Here is a 6,641-nt window from a genome sequence, read left to right as displayed (position 1 = left end):
TGACAAAAATGACAAAAATGACAAAAATGACAAAAATGACAAAAAATGACAAAAATGACAAAAATGACAAAAATGACAAAAATGACAAAAATGACAAAAATGACAAAAATGACAAAAATGACAAAAATGACAAAAATGACAAAAATGACAAAAATGACAAAAATGACAAAAATGACAAAAATGACAAAAATGACAAAAATGACAAAAATGACAAAAATGACAAAAATGACAAAAATGACAAAAATGACAAAAATGACAAAAATGACAAAAATGACAAAAATGACAAAAATGACAAAAATGACAAAAATGACAAAAATGACAAAAATGAAAAAATGACAAAAATGACAAAAATGAAAAAATGACAAAAATGACAAAAATGACAAAAATGACAAAAATGACAAAAATGACAAAAATGACAAAAATGACAAAAATGACAAAAATGACAAAAATGACAAAAATGACAAAAATGACAAAAATGACAAAAATGACAAAAATGACAAAAATGACAAAAATGACAAAAATGACAAAAATGACAAAAATGACAAAAATGACAAAAATGACAAAAATGACAAAAATGACAAAAATGACAAAAATGACAAAAATGACAAAAATTACAAAAATGACAAAAATGACAAAAATGACAAAAATGACAAAAATGACAAAAATGACAAAAATGACAAAAATGACAAAAATGACAAAAATGACAAAAATGACAAAAATGACAAAAATGACAAAAATGACAAAAATGACAAAAATGACAAAAATTACAAAAATGACAAAAATGACAAAAATGACAAAAATGACAAAACGACAAAAATGACAAAAATGACAAAAATGACAAAAATGACAAAAATGACAAAAATGACAAAAATGACAAAAATGACAAAAATGACAAAAATGACAAAAATGACAAAAATGACAAAAATGACAAAAATGACAAAAATGACAAAAATGACAAAAATGACAAAAATGACAAAAATGACAAAAATGACAAAAATGACAAAAATGACAAAAATGACAAAAATGACAAAAATGACAAAAATGACAAAAATGACAAAAATGACAAAAATGACAAAAATGACAAAAATGGCAAAAATGATAAAAATGACAAAAATGACAAAAATGACAAAAATGACAAAAATGACAAAAATGACAAAAATGACAAAAATGACAAAAATGACAAAAATGACAAAAATGAAAAAATGACAAAAATGACAAAAATGACAAAAATGACAAAAATGACAAAAATGACAAAAATGACAAAAATGACAAAAATGACAAAAATGACAAAAATGACAAAAATGACAAAAATGACAAAAATGACAAAAATGACAAAAATGACAAGAAAATGACAAAAATGACAAGAAAATTACAAAAATTACAAAAAATAACAATAATTAAAAAAAATTACAAAAATAACAATACTCACAAAAATGAGAATAATAAGCTTAATGAAAATATTAATAATATGATAAAAAATATTGATATGATTGAATTGATTGAAATGATTGGAATGATTGAAAAGATTCAAATGATTGAATTGATTGAAATGATTGGAATGATTGGAATGATTGGAATGATTGAAATGATTGAAATGATTGGAATGATTGATATAATTGGAATGATTGATATAATTGGAATGATCGAAGAGATTGTCTTTTTTCCAAAGCAAGAAGTTACCTTGATTATTTGGACTTCTTAACATTTTTTACACTTTATTCGTTCTTTTTATACAATTTTCAAAATTAAAAAATCTTCTGGCGCACCCTGTACATTTCTTACCGGCTTCACTCAGCCTAAGACAACGTTGTTACGATGCCAATTCGTTTTTGAGAATGTATTTTGAGAAGCTGAAAATCATCGATTTATTACCTGAATGAAGAATTCCTTGTAATAAATCTCATTCTACAAATGAAAAAATAATCATATTGTAGATGGATTTAAATTTTAAAAAAACTTTAAAATAAATATATATCTTTATATTCATAAATTTTTAAATTGGCACAAATGCCATTAAAGCAGGTTCGGTTCGACAGAAGAAACAAAAATAATGATGATTTTTCAGTACAAAATATTCAATTTTCCCATGCAAACCTAAAACTTCAAATTTACTCATGTAAACTATGTTTAACAATTATGCAAAAATCAAGGATGAGTTTTGGACCAAAACGAAGATTTCTGGACCCCACGGTTTAAGAAATTCAAAAATGACTCTAGATCGACTAAGTCTAATGTACCGAGCCAATCAAAATCTGATATTATGTAAACTTCTCTGAAAAATTGGTTTTGTACCATGTACATAAATAAAATTGATTGCAAATTTTGGAGATTCAGAAAACTTAAAGATAACCTCTATGAGCTCAACAAACATCTAGATGGTAAAATTTTAGGATAATTTCATGATAACAATTCGATTTCTATTTTTTCGAGAGTAGTTTTATTTAAACTTTCGCCCGTTTCCGTAGACAGACTTCATTTTGCTCTTGAATGGGCCTATGATGTAACGGTAATGATTCTTAATATTGAGGGTACTTACATTTATGTCTACTTGTCAAAAATTCAGGCTTCAATTAAGGAAGTGGTTGTTTTGGTCAACGGTTGGAAAAGCTGACTCTAAAATGTGACTAATTGCAAAATTTATTATTAATGCATGGTAGAATGATGGATTTGTACCTTCGGACTGAATTTCCAGCATCAACATAGTTGACTTCATTTATTTTCAACAAAGCTTTTTCGCTATTCTATATTTCCGACATCTGCGGCTTCACAAAGTGAAAAGCAACTAACAACCACTTCAATTTGATTTCCAAAGTCGAAGTCGGTGAAAATTTAAATAAACCAAAACGAAACAATTTGTCCACTAAACCAACCTCGGTCGGCATCTTCACTTCAGTCGGCAGCAGCGTGTTGTCACCAAATCAAATTCACATAAATAGCAAGACCTATGGTTCCGTGAAGTAAAATTGCTCATGAATAATTCAAGCAGACAAGTGACTGCACTTGCTTGGCTATTTACGGTGGAGATGCGCTCATGTGAATCGGAGTGATGAAAAGACCTCCTCTTCCTCCCACTCCCACTCGCTTTTTGCAAATTCAAACCGGAAGATAGCAAACCTGGTAAACATCGTGTATTGCCATGTTTTAGAATTTTTTATTTTGCTCAACTTTCCTCCCTACTTGCTGCCATTGTTGCAGTTTCGTTCTTTCTTAGAGCAAAATATTCCTCTCCAACTGCAGTCTGAGAGATTGCCATTGAACGTCCGCCCATTTTCAGTTTTCTCATCTATATCACTTCTATAAGGAATAGAATTTGCTGAACAAATTTTTACATTTTCACTAAAAATTGGAAATTTGCACAAAATTCAAGATTCAAAGACTTAAACCAAGACTAACTGGATTAAATGTTTGCATTTTAGCATCCAATTAGCATCCAATTATTAAAACTGTTTTATTGTAATATAGGAAATATGTATTATATGTTTTAAAAGAGCCCTGAAAGTTTATCTAAAATTTGAATGAAAGATTATCTTAAGAGTGATGTTAAAAAGTTGCAAAAGTAATACTAAAGCTTCAATAAAACACATACTTTTCCGTTTATATTAAGGATTTGGTACCTGTTTTAATAAAACACTCAATGTTCTTTTTCGGGCTTGAGATATAGCTCAGTTGGCAAGTCTGTTGTCTCCTGAGCCGATGTCCGCGAGTTCGAGCCCGAGAGTGAACATCGAACACAGTTGTACCGGATAAGTTTTTCAATAACGATCCGCCAACTGCAACGTTGATAAAGTCGCGAATGCCATGAAGATGGTAAAACGACTATAATCGAAACAAAAAAAAAAAATAAATAAATAAAACTCAATGTTCTTTTAAACTAACGTTCAAGCCATGTTGAAAAACTGTTTTATTGGAACAGTGGATGTAGACATAATAAATCTAAGTGACAGATGATTTGACAACCGAGAAGAACGTATACACGCTTAAATTTTTTAACCTTTTTTGAAATAACGTAACCTTTTATGAAAGGATTTTGAGTGATGGCTTTGAGAAAAACGGGCTCTCAAAATAATATAAATTATTGCAGCTAAATTCATCTGATAAATAAAAACAACTCTGTTGCGATTAAGCTTTGAAGCCAGGCTTTTAATAACAGAAAATAATCTATTTCAAAACAGTCTGAGGTTATTTGATAACAATACTAACTTGTTATTTAAAGATAATGGACTATCCTCATAGTCAAAAAGAAATAAAACAAATTTGACCATCCTCATAGTCAAAAGGAAATAAAACAAATAGTTGCATGAATGCCCTAGCCGAATAACAAATCGAAATGTTCTCATTTTATGCGACAAACTTCTCTTACTCAAAAAATGGATAGATTCATCATGAGCGTGTATTCCATTTAAAGAAACGTCTAATGTAGCTGTGATTTAAGCGCTCTTAAAACTCTTATAAAACGGCTTATTGAATTTTTTCTTGTTTCATGTTCATGTTTCTAACTGGCATAAAAAAATCTAATTCTGTTTTACAACTGCTCAAAGATTTTCAATATTCACTTACTAAATGCCATATTGATTGTGAAAGTCAATCGAAATTACTAAATCGATCTTGTTGGAAATAATATTATAATACCTAAAACTAGAAATTTTCAACAAATTTGACAATGTTTGCGGCACTATTTGTTGTATAGATAATCATGGCTGTAGGAATAGGGGTAAATCACCCCCCTCCCCCATGAGGGTCCAAAAAATGTTAAGCAAAATGTTATTCTCTAAACTCGAAATTTTAATTTTTTTTAAATTCATAACAACATTTCGATGAACGCTTAAAGTCGATCTCGAACTAAGACCAACATCTCGAAATCTTATTCCACAATTCTATTATTAAATTTTTTAAAATTTTCGAAAATTTTCACTTGTTTATAGAGACCTAAAGACTGAACTCGAAAAACGCTATCAAAAATTATTTACATAATAATTTGGTGCATGAATTTTGGGTACAGTCCTCAGTCTCAAATTTCAAATTTTCAAAAAGATTAGACTCCTTTTACTTATTTGCAAATTTAAAGCAAAATTCAAATTGCATGATAACAATTTTATATTTTGCGTCAAAAACATTTTATTTAATAAAGTTTATCCAAATAAACTGGCTGATGTGTTTCGATGAAAACAAATTTTCGAGTTTTTTCTTCAAGATTTTGATTGGAGAATTTCTAAACTTGCCTGAATAATGCCCAAATTATAGGTTGTAAACTCTGAAATCGAAAGCTAGGATTTTTACAAGGTTTTAAGATTAAAAAGCGAAGATTTTCCATGCCCGGATAAGTGCGAAAATATCTGGTGAGCTAAGGTTTGAATAAATTCCGATGCTCGGGTACCAATTTTTTTTTTTTTCAAATATCTTAATTTGTTGCCTGTGACCAGATTGTGGAATCTGAATCCTGTTTATAATTCTTGAATATTACAAAAATATTTAAAATAACAAACCATTCCTTAAATTTGGATTTGAAATTTTTACTCTTAATACTTGCGCTGAATTGAAACTTCAAAATGTTCCATAATGGTGATCCAGAAATGAAATATCAGAGTTTCATCTTTCGGAATTTTCAGTCAGGATAGGAATTCAAAATTTTTATTGAGGTTCGAAATGCAGAATTTAGATTCGGAATTAAAATTTAAAATTTATAAAACCAAAACACAAACAGATTTTAACCCCAAACAATTTCCTTTTTCAAATAAAGCCTTTAAAATCCCTTATTAATTTTTTGAAAAATTTAGAAAAACTTATCATTTTTAGGACTTATTTTCTAAATTAATGATTTAAAATGAATAACTATTAATATAAAAGAACTTTAACCGGAATAATGAGATACTTTAGGGACCATTTTTTTCACTATTCTGTATGTATGCATTTTTCAAGCAAAAATGTTCTAGGAAAAAAATTGTCACCAAAACTCCCCCTATGAGGCAGTTCTTCCTACGGCCCTGTAGGAAATTAATTTCAATGCAAAAAAAAAACATCATTCGAGCGAATCAATTCCAAAAAAATCACAAAAATTTACAATTTTGTCATAAATTGTATAACCACATTTAAAGCTTCATTCATAGCTTCAGTTATTTCCGGTTGTAGTTTTCGCGTTTTTTCCAAAATTTTGAAATATGTGAAGTCTTAGTCATAGCTTTATTTTTTTAAACATATTTCAACTTTTACAAAAAGTAAATGTTGTACAAATTTGTCTGTCGTTTTTTTCCCAACTCCGGCTTGCTTAGAATTCATGGAATTTTTTAAATTGCAACCTGATTGACAATTTTCAAAAATATATCCGTTTAAAATTTGCTTATTTTAAAAACTTCTCTAAACTGGTTTTTTTTTTGGTTTTTTTTATGGAAAATTGTATTATTAGACATTTTTATATTAATCAGGTAGTCAAAGAATATTTTGGATTTTTTTTTCTAAAATATCCCTATCCACCGTCTTAGCTGATTTAAGGCTTTACAGGCTGATGTCATCTTTGATTTTTGTCATTTGACTTCAAAAGCATAAAATCAGACATTTGGCACAAAAATAAACAGATTTTCCCAATCTCAGAACAAAACGTTTAAAAGGCGATGGAAGCGCTGTCGAATTTGGGTGATGATTTTCCA

Source organism: Uranotaenia lowii, chromosome 2, assembly GCF_029784155.1.
Source record: "Uranotaenia lowii strain MFRU-FL chromosome 2, ASM2978415v1, whole genome shotgun sequence".
In the NCBI taxonomy this organism is placed as follows: Eukaryota; Metazoa; Arthropoda; class Insecta; order Diptera; family Culicidae; genus Uranotaenia; species Uranotaenia lowii.
This window is presented reverse-complemented; position numbering follows the sequence as displayed.